The sequence below is a fragment of the Rhinolophus hipposideros genome (assembly GCF_964194185.1).
Source record: "Rhinolophus hipposideros genome assembly, chromosome: 24".
Lineage (NCBI taxonomy): Eukaryota > Metazoa > Chordata > Mammalia > Chiroptera > Rhinolophidae > Rhinolophus > Rhinolophus hipposideros.
In genome coordinates this window covers 9,402,764-9,417,352 of record NC_138070.1, presented here as the reverse complement: position 1 = coordinate 9,417,352, position 14,589 = coordinate 9,402,764, and positions in this window count along the sequence as shown.

Genomic DNA, 14,589 nt, shown 5'->3' with positions numbered 1-14,589 from the left:
AAGATGATACAAGGCGTGCTTCTTGGTGCTTCTTGGAGCTGCTGCCTTGGTTTGCCATTGCTCATCCACCCCCCAAGAACCCCTTCTCTGTGCCATTTCTCTTCAGGTCTCTTCCACTTCACTGCCTCCAAGATTCCTTCCTCCCTTCTGGGCTACCTTTCTTGGTACTTTAGATTCTCAGGCAGTTTGTGTTGGACAAATACTCGTTTTTATTATCAGTTTTTTTTTTTAAGGACAGCTTATACCCAACCTTTACGATGTTGGTATAAATCCTTGTCCATTTTTGATCTGCCACCCCAACACCAGCAGATTCTACAAGTGCCATGGGACGCGTAATATTTATTTCTGAAAGCACCCAAATGATTTTCTTTTTCAGGGAAGTTTTGTTTGTGTAACTTTTGTACCACTCACGGAGACATTTGAATATCTCAGGAGGGTCGCCACACCAGACCTGGGTCTTGGAACATCAGAGAATTAACACGTTAACATTCATTACCTGGATAAATTGTTCCTTTTGTCCCCAGCACATAAGGTGGATCCCAGGAAGGAACAGGAAGTGGCTTGAGAAAAATCACCCCAGCTCCGTAATATTGTGAAGGGTGCCTCCCAATGCCAGGAAGTGGCAAGTTTGCTTATGAGAAACACGTCTTGGGAGGGCACCATTTTCTCTAGAGTCCGATGGGCACCATTTTCTCTACAATCCTGACTGGATTCAATGAAGAGCTTAGAATTAAGTACTGGCACTAAAACCTTGCTCTCAATGCCGCACAGTTCCAGACTTCCAGAACCATCTCGATCTCAGGCAGTGCTGTCAGGTGGAAGCTTTTGAAAAGCCAGGTGAGATGTGCGGAGAAGGGGTTAATCCTAATTGCTCTCAGGTCATCTCTCCTCAGATCTCTTCATAATTCGTGACATACCTGGTTCCTGAGGACAGTCAGAGGGTGTGGCGCTTGTCTGCAGGCCTCCCGTCTCCTGCTCATGGGGCTATTATGCTCTGATTAGTATTAATAATTGATTTATACAGCACCTTTTACAAGCCTACAAGTGTTCTCTACAATCGGCCCCTGTGTGGACACACGCATCACTTCACTTCACCCTCAGATGATAAGCTGCCACCTCATGGGGTGGGAGGTGGTGGCGGGCGCCAGTCACCTCAGTGGCGCCAACGACGTGACAAGGAGACAGTTTGATGCAGGAAGTAGGACGGTGCCTTATCTCCTCTGGCTGGGGTGGGGGAGTGGGCAGAGGAGATAAGTGAGTCTGTTATTAATTAGTGGGAGGATTCAACCTCCAAGAAGCCCAGGTGAGGGCAGTATCTTTTGGTCACGGGGCAGAGTTACTCCATTATGTAGATGAGAAAAAAGCAAAGTGCTGAGGGCATAAAAGAAGGCCACTAACAGAGATGGAGGAAAGCCAAGATGGAGTCACCTGTGAATCACATTAGCATGTTACGTGGGGTTTTATGCTTTGTCTCCTGTGCCAAGGTGACGTGGAAGGTGGAGGTGGTTATCCAAGGCTCAGGTCATTGGCCGCCATGTCTCATGGGGCTTGCGATGCTAGTGTCATGTTTTGAGGCAAGCGAGGTTAGTGTGGAGAGGGAGACAAGGTTTTTCAGGGCCTTTGTGTGTGACCATTTTGATGTATTTCTACCTGTGGGAGTCCTCGGAAGATCTTCAATTGCTTGTGTTTTTGAGAGAACCCGTATCAGGTAGTTTTCAGAACATGGGCTCTGAAAAGTCCGTTTTCTGGCAGTGTATCTGAATACCAGTTTCATGTCTTGCTGGGTGATCATGGGAAAGTCACAGACCCTCCTTGAACTTCAGTTTCCTCCCCTGGAAAAGGGGGACAGCACTAGTACCCACTTCACAGGTGAACACAGTACCTGACACATGGTAGGTGTCCTGTAAAGACAAGGTGTATATTACTGTATCATCATGATGACCGTCAATAGGTTCATCATCTTCACCAAATAACGGTGCTCTCCGAGAAGAAATGAAACATCTGGGTAGATCAGCAAGGAGCCCAATTTCCCGAAAAGGAGGCATGTGTCGCAGAAAGAGAGTTCTGTAGTTTTAAGTTCAGTCTCTGGTACCATGTTCCTTGGGAAGTCAGTAGAGAGGACCCAGACTTATCCAGGAGTAAAGGCCAAGTGCAGAGTAAGTCAGAGCTTTTGACTGGCCAAGTGGAAGAATTCAGAGGCCAGAAATAAAGTACCCATTTCCAAGGAAGCCAGGCAGTGGGGTGTGGACTGAAATAAAGCAGGAACCGGGCACAAAACATCTAGATAAGGATTTTCCAACTCTGTTCTGCCCAACACAAGTGTCCTGGTTTATGTTCCATGAATAAAGGGCCCCACAATCAGGTAAATGGGAAGACAGTAGCATATGCTTCCCCTCTTGGAGAACCGTGACATTTATCCATGGAGTAAAAGCTCTGAGAAGTCCTGCAGTAAACAACAACAACAAAAATCCATGGAATTTGGTTTAGCACACTGTTTCCCAAACTCGTTTACCTCGTCAACCTTCTCCTTTTATTTCATTTCATAAAATAATACTGACTTTCCCTGAATATACTTTGGGAGAGATTGATTTAGATGAAGGGAATTTGGAAGAATTGTCGTCTCCAAGGCTGGGAGAAAAGAAAAGATTTTTGTATCTAATATATGTGTTTTTAATGCATCCTATCCTGACTGTCATTTTTTAAACTTGTATATAGATTTAGCACCACTCCTAAATTATTGATATTGTCCCTGGAGTGTTTGTCTGAGATTTTGTAGCTGTTTTAAATGGCTTATTTAAAGGAAGAGGAATGGGAAATAGCTGTGTTCCCAATATAATAATATCAATATTATTCACAATCATGTCAATACAGTACCGTGTTTTCCCGAAAATAAGACCTAGCCAGACAATCAGCTTTAATGCGTCTTTTGGAGCAAAAATTAATATAAGAGCCAGTCTTATATTACATCAGACCCGGTCTTATATTATAGTAATATAAGACCGGGTCTTATATTAATTTTTGCTCCAAAAGACGTATTAGAGCTGATTGTCCAGCTAGGTCTTGATTTTTGGGGAAACACGGTAGTAACAACGATTGTCCGTCATGGCTACTATTCCTAAAGTCCTGTCTATATGCCCTTGCCCATACTAAGTTGGGGGCATACATGATTTCATTTACTCCTCCAAAGAGGAAACTGACACTCAGAGGGGATGGGTTGTTTTCCCAAAGTCGTATCACCAGAAAGTAGCAGAGTCAACCTTTGAATCCAGGATCAACCCTCAGAACGAAACAAGGGCAGTCATGTGGCCACTCAGTATGGACCTGCTAATCCTTCACTCCCATCTATGTCTGGAATTTTCCCTGCGTGACTCAGGGTCACACCTACTGTCAGGAGCCAGGGCTGCCCTGAGTAATAGGAAATTGAGGCCCAAATCACTTAGAAATCTTCCCATCCTGCTTAGAAGCCTGCTGAGTCAATGAAAGGTTGGGACGCGGCTCAGGCACCACTGGAGTAGATGGAAGCAAGTCTCACGTCCGCGCTGTGTCACATGGACCTTGTCCTCTGTGTGCTGGACCCAAGTGTGTGTTGTCTCATCTGTTGTTTTCTGAGGCTTATGCTTGTGTACACATACACACAGAGACTGTTATGCGTGTGTGTGCTATATTGTATAAGAAGGCCCAGGACAGGGCCCAATAACTCCGGTTTGTCCCGGACGGGCCTGGTTTGGGAACCAAAAGTCCTATGTCTTGGGAAGCCCAGGCCCTGGGTGACCCAGGAAAATTGGTACCCCCCGCCCCACACACACACACAAATAGGTCCTTTTGTTTATGTAGAGATTGACTGGTAAGACTTGCAAAGGGCCTTGAAAAACAACCAGTGCAATAGAAAAATACAGTGGAAAGTAGTAAGGTCCAGTCCAACCATGAACAAAACAAAACAAAACAAAACAGGAAAGGACTCTTAAGAAACCCTCAAACTCAACAAAGTCTTCTTTATTCAATTCATCACCTTCCTCATTCAAAAAACTGCTTTGAAAATAATACTGTTCTACTCCACCGTTATTCACTATACTAATTGCAATAGTAATGGCTGTTGTTGGAGAGCAGTAGGCTTCTTGCCGGGCCCTTGACTTCATTGAATTTACACAACAACCCCATAAGATAGGAGCTACTTTTATGCATAATTTGACAGATGAGGAAACTGAGGCTTTTGCAAGTTAGGTCCCTTGCCCACGGTCACAGGTAGCAGATGCCTGCTACAGGCAGCTTGGACTCAGGTGACCTGAGAGGAGGCCCCAGGAGCTACCCAATCAGCCATCAAGCTTCCCTGTGATAGAGATGGGTGCTCCGAGAAATGAACATCGTTGGGTCATAATCTTGCCAGAGCATAAGCGTCCTGAGGGCAGCTCCTTGTTCATCAGTGTACCTATCACAGAGCCTAAACATAGTAGATGCTCAATTAATGCGTGCTAAATTGGATTGAAGTGGGGGAAAAAAATCCCTATTTTATTGTCCATAGCAACAAAAATTTTACAGAAGGCCTATTCTATTTCAGATGGGTTGTTCATTTTATTTCTTCACTAGAATAAAAGCTATTTTAATAATGGTTGTATCACTATTGGATTATAAAATCCTATATTACATATAACGTATATGGGTATATTATATATAGAGAGGATTATAAACTCCCTTCTACATAAATTATAATATATATATTTCTCATATATGTTTCAGATACACACACACACACACAAACACACACACACACACACACACACACAGCACCCATAGTGTGTAATTCATTGCTGGATCCTAGCTACTACATAATACAGTGGCTGGCACATAGTAGGGACTTAATAATAAATATTTGTTGAATGAAAGAATGAATGAGTATAGGCTGTCCAACAAGAAAATGCTGAGTAGTGACAGCTGTGTTGCTGCTAAGGAAATTTCTCCACCCTCTTTTAAAACAACAAATGGGCCTTGTCTGAGTCCAGCAATTTCAGTAAAAGGGTTGGGCTACCTCAGCTATGAGGATATTATCTCTGGGTTCTTATTTCACAGCAGAAAAAAATGCAAACACACTCTCCACCTTTTCTTTCAGTCAGAATCACCAGTAACCTCTCCAGTCAGACCCACTGGGAAAACTGGCAGCTCACAGGCTCTCAGGGATTCAGGGTTGGGCCATAAGGAATATTTGTCGATGAAGAAACCATCAAATGATAATAGTAAATACATGTGCAGCACTTTACTCTGCATCTGGCATGCCGCTGAAATGTTATATATAATTAAGCCAATTATACTTCACAACAGCTCTGTGGGGTTGGTACTATTTCACCTGCAATTTACAGATAAGAAAAGGAAGGTACAAGTTACATAACTGCCCAAGGGTCACAATCTGGCTTGAGTTCTTCACACCTGTAAGGCATTTCCCACAACCTGAAAAGCAAAGGATGAAGAGTTGCTTAGATGGGCATTTCCATAAAAGCTACTCGTGGTATTTATTGTGCAATGGGCTGGCATTCCCAAGGAATAAAGACCCACAAAAAAAAATATTAGTATTAAACAATTAAAAGTTTACATTAAATATTGACAACAATATTGTAATTAATTATATTAAATAATATACCATGTCAGTAATGGTAGTAATCATCAACCTACCATGGCAATAATAACATAATACTATTAACATATTAAATATTGTATAAAACATTAATAATAGTCAATGCTAATAGCTACCACAGCATAGCATTCACGACATATCAGACACCCAATAGACATTTGTTTTTACAAGAAGGTAGGTGCTGTTTCATTTTTAAAAATTTATTTTTAATTTCTTTATAGTGCAAGCTTTGTTGAGGTATGATTGACAAGTAAAATTGTGAGATATTTAAAGTATACATCATGGTGATTTCACAATATATGTATATATTGTGAAAGTGTTTTCCTCTAGCTAAATAACTCATCCATCACTTCGCATCTTTCTCTCTCTCTCTTTTTTCTTTTTGGTGAGAACATTTAAATTCTATTCTTGTAGCAAATTGTAATTATACACCATACAGTTATACAGTACACTGTTGTCAACTATTGTCACCATACTTTACATTAGATCCTCAGACCTTATTCATCTTATAGCTGAAAGTTTGTATCCTTTTACCAAACGCTTCCTATTTCCCCCACCTCCCAGTCCCTAGAGTACTTTGCTATTCTATCTTCCTGTGAATTTGACTTTTTTCTCCCCAAAGATTCCACATATAAGTATTACCATGCGGAAGTTGTCTTTCTCTGACTTATTTCACTTGGCCTAATGCCCTTCGGGTCCATCCATGTTGTCACAAATGGCAGGGTTTCCTTCTTTCTCCTGGATGAATAATATCCCAGTGTATAAAGAGATGAATGTCCTGAAGTTGACCCGGGAACATCTCTTCTCTCACCTAATCCCAACTTCTCTTTGCAAAACAACATCTTGTTTGTGGAGAACATACGTCTCCAACATCTGGGTCAGTCAACTTTGTGCGGTTGAATTAAGGAGGTTTCACAGGCAAAGCTACGGACTCCTGTATGCAGATACCACATGGAAGGAGGCATTCTCCCTCTCCTCACCCTCACTGCCCCACTCAGCATTTGGCAACCTTTACGTGATCAAATAATAAGCCTCTTGCCATCAATCTCTGTGGAGGTGGTGCCCCCAGGATGTGACAACTCATGAAGATTGTTGTCGAATCCATTTTAGCTTTTCTTTCTAAATTCCCAGACTTTGTCTTTTTGAGCCATCTCCAGAACCTCCCCAACGGGGATTTTCCTTGCTCTTGTAAACTAGAGATTTATGTCTTGCATGTGGACTTTTCCCAGCTTAGCCGAGTTCTCAGTTGAGGGTGTTTTCCTTCAGGCGGAAGTATGTGAGGAAGACATTGGAGAAACTGCTGTGTAGTGAGATTCTTAGACTAGTTCTTACCTGTGAGGGGTAATTTGCAAGGAAATGTGGCATAGTGGAAAAGATGTTGGTTTCTGGAATCAGAAAAACGTGGGTTTGCCTCTTGAAGTCCCATGACGTTGGGCAAGTTATCTGCCCTTTCTGAGCCTGCCTCATGTCCTTATCTATAAAATAGGAATGGTGATAATCTATATTGTAGGAGACACTGAGAGGATAGCCATTGTGACAGATCACCTTCTCATTGAATCCTGATACGTTTTAGTTACAAGCTGTCTTCCTTCGTCCCACTACCATTATTTCAATCCACTTTGGGTGCTTTTTGGGGACTCTCTCCCTCCTTCCAACTGTTCCAGCTTTTTAACCTTATCTTGTTTCTTTCATCTCCTTGCCTTATATCCTACATAACTTGAGTCTCCTTATAAATCTATTTTTTTTAAATCTCAAGTTCTGTCTATTTTTGGAAGAAAATCTCATTTTGTAATTGTGGACATTAGTGGGACACAGTGAGTTGAATCGGTGCAGTTGGAGCCATGACTTCTGGTGGAAAACAGACCGTCACCTTTGTTTCTACCACTTTTCTCTTCTACTTGGTGGGACTTTGATGGCTGAAAGAATGTGAAACCACAGTTTGTGTCACTGAATGTCAGCTATAAATGGTCATGTTGATTCACACCTAATAGCTTTCAACCTAAGACATTAGAAAAAGAACATCAAAACCAAGCAAGCAAAGGCAGAAGAAAAGAAGCGGTTAATAGAAAATCAGAAAGTAAGGACTGAAAAATGACCAACAGTTGATAAGTAAACTTTAGAAGTTGTTCTTTGAGAAACATATTTTACAAGGACAAGTTATAGAAAACTTTAAGCAAGAAAAAAGAAAGAGAAAACCTAAATATCTCACGTTAGCAATGAGAAACAAGATATGAAATTATAAAGGGGATATTTAAAGTTATAAGAGAATGCAATGTGTAACGCTGTATCAGGATTTTTCAATCTCAGCATTTGGGCTGAGTGATTGACATTTTGGGCTGCATGATGCTTTGTGGTGGGGGCTGTCTTGTGTATAATAGGATGTTTAGCAGCATCTTTGCCTTCTACCCAATAGATGCCAGTAGCACCTCTTGCCCCCAAGTTACGTAACAACCCAAAATGTCACCAGACATTGCCCAGTGTCCCCTGGGGCAAAATCATCCCTGGTTGAAACTACTGTTCTGTATTAATCACTTTGAAAAATATCTCAGTGACATGGAAAATATTCTAGGGAAATATTAATGATTTCCCTGAATAACATATGTGTGTATACATGTGTGTATGTGTCTCTATACATGTATAAAAATCATGAGAAATATCTGTGAAGTTGTCCACATGTCACCTCTAAAAAAATCCTGGATCAAAAGGAATTTAGCAATGAGTTATAATCCATGCTCATGAGATAATAAGTTATTATTCTCTGCAAAATGCCAAGGTCTAAGTGGTTTCCTAAGGTGTGGAACTATCCGGGGTGTGATAAAACCTGGAAAATCTCAGCCAAACCAGGCCAAGTTAGTCATCCTAAACTTTTCCTGTAGGGAATGGGAGGGAGAGAGTACACCAAATCAGCACTAAAAAGAAAGACCACAGGCCACAGCCACTTATGAATACAAATTCAAAAGTAGACAAAGAAACGTTGAAGTTAAATCATGGGGTATGTAAAAGTAGTGCTTTTATTCATTTGGTTAAGAAGCGTTGTTCAAATAAAATAATTTGCAAAGTCTTAATTTGTTGACGTTGAGTGGTATGGGCAGTTCCTCCTTCTGGATATCTCTCTCTCCCTCTCTCTCCCTCCCTCTCTCTCTCTCTCTCCCCCAACCTTCCCTTCCCCTCTTCCTTCCCCACTCCTTCCCAGGCCCATAGTCCCCAAGGGGTTCCATGGAACCCCAAGTGCTCTCCAGAACACAGTTGGAAATCCTACCATGGTGATTTCACTCTGGTAGGCTCTCTACCAGAAATATAAGACAGGCCAACAGGATTATTTTTGATGCAGATCAAAAAAGGATATGACAAATTCAAAATCCATGTGATGTAAAGCAAGAACAATAACCAAGCTTCACTGAACTAGAAATAGAAATCCACTCCTCTAGCATAAGGCTGACTATCTTCTCCAGGTCACTAGCACCATCACCACAGTGGACGCCTTCCCATGAAAGTCAGGAACAACGAGTCCCATGCCAACGCTGACTTTAATAATTTTAAGAAATTTTTGCCAATGCAATAAAGCAAGGGAAAAAATAGATAAGATGAAGCTAAACTAGAAAGAGATAAAAATGCAATTATTTGCAGATGACCTGATGGAATCAATGGAAAAATTTAAAGAAATAATCAGAGAGTTTGAGAAAGAACCACAACCTTCTCTAGTTGTTAAAATTAACCGAATGAAATTCCAAAAAATATTTTCAAGGAACTCATCAAAATTCAGTGAAAATGGTCTTCAAGTTAAAACGCGGTGAGGGTAGCCATAAATGTTATGTGAAAAATAAGACAGGTCTTACGTTACCACATTTAAAACATATTATAAAGCTACAGTGATTCAAACAATATGCGCCCAATGCAAAATAGACACCTAGATACATGGAATGAAGTATAAAATCTCCTAAATACACCCAAATAGAAATAAGGATATAATCCACAATAAAGGTGGAAGTTTAAATCAATGGAGAAATTATTAGGTGAAAAATGATGCTGTGGCACATGATAAACTACTTGACAAAAAACAGTCAAACTCTTACCTTATCCCATGTAATAAAATTAATATAAGGTATGATAAAAACATACGGTGAATGTTTAAATTTTAAAAAATTATTACAGTAGGGCCGGCCCGGTGGCTCACGCGATTGGAGCTCCGTGCTCCTAACTCCGAAGGCTGCCGGTTCGATTCCCACATGGGCCAGTGGGCTCTCAACCACAAGGTTGCCAGTTCAATTCCTCGAGTCCCGCAAGGGATGGTGGGCAGCGCCCCTGCAACTAAGATTGAACATGGCACCTTGAGCTGAGCTGCCAGGATGGCTCAGTTGGTTGGAGCGCATCCTCTCAACCACAAGGTTGCTAGTTCGACTCCCACAAGGGATGGTGGGCTGTGCCCCCTGCAACTAGCAACGGCAACTGGAGCTGGAACTGAGCTGTGCCCTCCACAACTACGACTGGAAGGATAACAACTTGACTTGGGAAAAAAAGGCCTGGAAGTACACACTGTTCCCCAATCAAGTCCTGTTCCCCTTCCCCAATAAAATCTTAAAAAAAAAAATTATTACAGTAAAAGACACATTGCCATTAATCCCCCTCAGAATACTCCCCTTCATATCGAATACTCTTATCCCATTGTTCTTGCCACTTTCTGAAGCAGTTCTGGAAGTCCTCTTTCGTGAATGTCTTTACTTCATCCTCCATCGTGACAACACTCTGTGTCACACATCACTCCTGGTGCCAGATCTGGCACCATGCGACTTCTGGCTCTTCCCCAAAGTCAAAATGATTCACGATGTCAAGGCAGCCATGACAGTGCAACTAGACGTGAAAGAGGACGTCCAGAACTCCTTCCAAAAGTGGCAAGAACGATGAAGTAAGTGTGTTCAAAGCGAGGGGGAGTATTTTCAGGGGGGTTAATGGCAATGTGTCTTTTACTGTCATATATATTTTTTAATTTGAACATTCACCATGTATTTTGATCACACCTCATATAAGTAGACTCAGTGTCAGCTGCAAACAGTAAGATTATTAAAAAATTACAAATATAGATGTACTTTTATCTGAACCTTGGGTGGAGGAGCCTTTTTAAATCATAAAAGGAAATGCAGTACTACAAGTGATATGTTACAAAACAAATAAAAAATAACCAAAAAAAAAGGAAGATGACTATGGGAGAAAAAATATCTATATATTACGGAAGTAAAATGAGTGCTAGTTTTATTATGTGAACAGTTATTATACATTAATAGGATAAGTGTATAAATAGGAAAAAACAGTTTGGGGGATAGGCATAACCAGTTTCCAAAGAAGAAATATAAATGGCGAATAAAAGCTATAAAAAGATATTTGACAGCATTATAATAAAATCAATGCAAATTAAAACAAGATACTGCATTTTGCCTATCAAATGGGGAAAAAAATAGAGCAACAATTATTGAGGTGGTAGAGAATACACATTGCCAGAGATGTCATTGATATATGCACTAGGGGTGCCAAAAAAATGTATGCACATGACTTGTATTCACCTTTGTTATCAGTATATATTGAGTATGACAATTTTAATACAGTTATTTTCCTTTCTTAAAATGTGTGTACATTTTTTTTTGGCACCCTCTGTATATATCTATATTTCACTATATCTATCTATATCTCTATATCTCTATATAGATAAAAATAAAGATGGTGGTAACAACATGAGAGGGAAAAAAGAAATTAGTTATTCAGCAGTAGATTCTTACAGAAAATGTAGTAATGTTATACAAGGGACAATTATATACAGTGACAAAACCATGGTCTTAAAGAATAAAAGGAAATATTAGTGATAGATAAAATGGGGAAAAAAAGTTCTGAAAGAATCTGCAGTACATGATACCACTTTTAGCAAAAAAACAAAGTATGTATGTATCTATACACCAAGAAAAAGAGATGGATAAATATAGTGCCAGTGGTTTTCTGATTGGTGACTTTTATTTCTTTTTCCACATTTCTGTATCTCCCAAATTCTCATGTATTTTTCCTTAATCATATAAAAGTATATTGAATATTTATAAAAATAATTTCAGTTTGGCTGATCAAAGAACTGACTGTGCTTTGAGCTGAGTTCTTCATTTTTAAGATGTCAGCATCTACCTGTTTTGTTTTTTCCAGGACTTGTCAAACCTGTAGGTCAGGAATAAAAAACATTTAGTGGGATGATGAGGGCTTAGAGAGGTTTCAAAACACAAATATTTCCCTATGGGAGTTTGGCAGGGCATTTGAAATTGATCAGCTTGAATTAAGTACTGCCCTTTTCTTTTCTCTTAAAATTCAGATACCTCTGGAGGGGGTAACAGTGCCCGAGACTTCATAGGTGCTCAATAAATGTTGATTGATTTGAATTGAGTTGAAGGCAGATACTGTGAAATGACTTTATTATATCAGTTTTTCTTCCCCAAAGAACACTAGAGACAGGGATCTCTGTGAAATTTGTCTCATACGTGTGACTGGTGTCACTTCTGAGGTTACTATGTAATTGGGACATGGGGAACAAGAGGCTATGGAGTGTCTAGTATAAAAGCATGGCTACTGAGAAGTAAGTGAAAAATAGAATGTGGAATGCACATTTATCTAAACATATATCTTTTCAGAGCCACCTTCATAGTAGCCATACTTTTGGTAGATAGACTGTTGACTGGTTGTTGGTCCAAGTAAGGCATCCATCCATTCATCCATCCATTCATCCACCCATCCATTTACTCACTTAAAACCATAAGGTATCCATGAACCATGTGGCTCAGTCTCAGTTTCCCTGTCACTGTTAATAAAACACAACCAAAAAGGAATTTCCCAATTACTCAAGTTCCTTATTTGTATTTCTTGGACACTGCAAAATGGACATAAAACCTATACGCCATGGCTTTTTTTTCTTATTCCTATTGTCTCTTCTTGTAACTCTGTATAATAGAACCTGAAGATACAGTGGTTTCAGGGCAACCACTGAAAGTGAGTGTGGGAAATAAGCTGAATAGGTAGACCAGATTTCCTGAGGATGTAGGCAGAGGGACAGCTACCTATTATGTGTTAAACACCTTGGAGACACTTCACATCCCTTCTTATTTCATTCTCCCACCAACAATACAATTTAGATAATACCATTCCCATTTTGAAGATGAGGAAATGAAAGTTCATGTCCAACAGGTATGTGAACTTGAATATGAACTTGTATCTAATTTAGCATTAAGATGACCATACCACACTTTGCTTGGTTCAGTCCCAGTTCACATTCGTCTCAGTATAATTATTAAGAGTAGTTCCTTGCACTCTCAAAACTGTTCTGGTTTGGACGATAGATTGCATCACCTATTAGGATGCTGTTGGCTTCAAGTAAGAAGAAGCCAAGATTCAGGAGATTTAGACCTTCGGGACTTCATAATCTCACAGATCAAGAAGTGCATGCAATTAGGATATCTCTAGGGTCGAGGAATTCAGCAGTGCAATAGCATTATTGAAAACAAAGGTCCCTTCTGTCTTTTCCTTGGTGAGCCTTTTTACCCATTGGTTCTGCTGTTTCAGGCATCACTTTCTCACACACCAATGGCTAACGGCAGAGAAAGGTCCATTTCTTCCTTATATCTCATTAAAAGAACAAAGTACAGTGGTCAGACATCTACACATCCATGAAGTGGTCTCCCTAATAAGACAAGTGTACATCTGACGCCCTACAAAAATCTTTACAACATTATTGGTTATATTCCCCAAACTGTATTTCATATCCCCGTGGCTATGCTGTGATTACTAATTTGTACTTTCTAATCCCTTTACCCCCATCCCCACCCCCTCCCACCTAGCAACCCTCAGTTGTTTTCCCCCCCTATATCTCTGAGTCTATTTCTGTTTTGTTTATTCTGTCCTTTAGATTCCACATATAAGTGAGATCAGAACTAGTATTGGTACATTATTTATAATAAAACCCATGCTTTATTAAAAAAAAAAAGAACAAAGAAGCTTTAAGGCCTAAGTAGCCCATTAGCAGATGGCCCCTGTGGGGTGGGGTGGTCACATGATTAGCTTTGACAAATCAGGATTTTTTCCAGCAACACAGGGGTCCATAGGACAGTGAAAGAAAAACTGGGGTCTTACAGAATGGAAGAAGTGAAAAGTGGCTGTTTTGGGTCAGCAAAGAATAGTGACGATGACTAATAGGTGGAGAGAGGCCAGCCAGTTCAAAGGACCACGGGTTGCCATTTCCACTATTGCAGCTTCTCTCTCAAAGACTGTATCCTCCAAGAGGCTATGTCTACAGGTCAGAGGTGGGAGTAGAGGGTCACTGTTGGAAGAAAATACAAACCCATTGTTATAGCAATGTAATGCATCCTCTAGGACCCTATGAAGACACTCAAGGCGTTTGGGAAAGCTTTCAACAAACAGTGGCTTTTGAACTGAATATTAAAGGCTGAGGAGGGGTTTGCTTTGCAGCTTTTGGCAGGGACAGAGTAGGGCATTCCAGGTAGAGGGAATTGCAGGGACAGACGCCCGGGGATGAGAACGAGCCCAGTGTATTCAGAAAATTGCAAGTAGCCCCGTGGCAGGTGACATTCCACTGTAGCAGTGATGGAAGATGAGGTTAGGAAGAAGAGTAAGGCCATATTCCCAAAGATGGGCATAGCCTGTCAGAGGATGAGATTTTGTTTTGTCTTAGGGAGTCATTGATAGGATTTGAACTTGGAGGTGGTCAGACTTCCTTATTGTTGCCCTGAGGAAATTCTATTAGCAGAGAGTCAAGACTTCCAGGGCAGATACTTTTCCTTTTATTCAAGGGGCTGCAAATCCCAGCTGGTGTGAGAGGTTACTTAAGGCCAGGGGTGACACACATGGCTCTGAAAATTCTGGACCTTGGCAAATGCTTGTGGCAGAGCTTGCTATATGCTCACAAAATTCTTTTTCCTCCTGGTAACAAG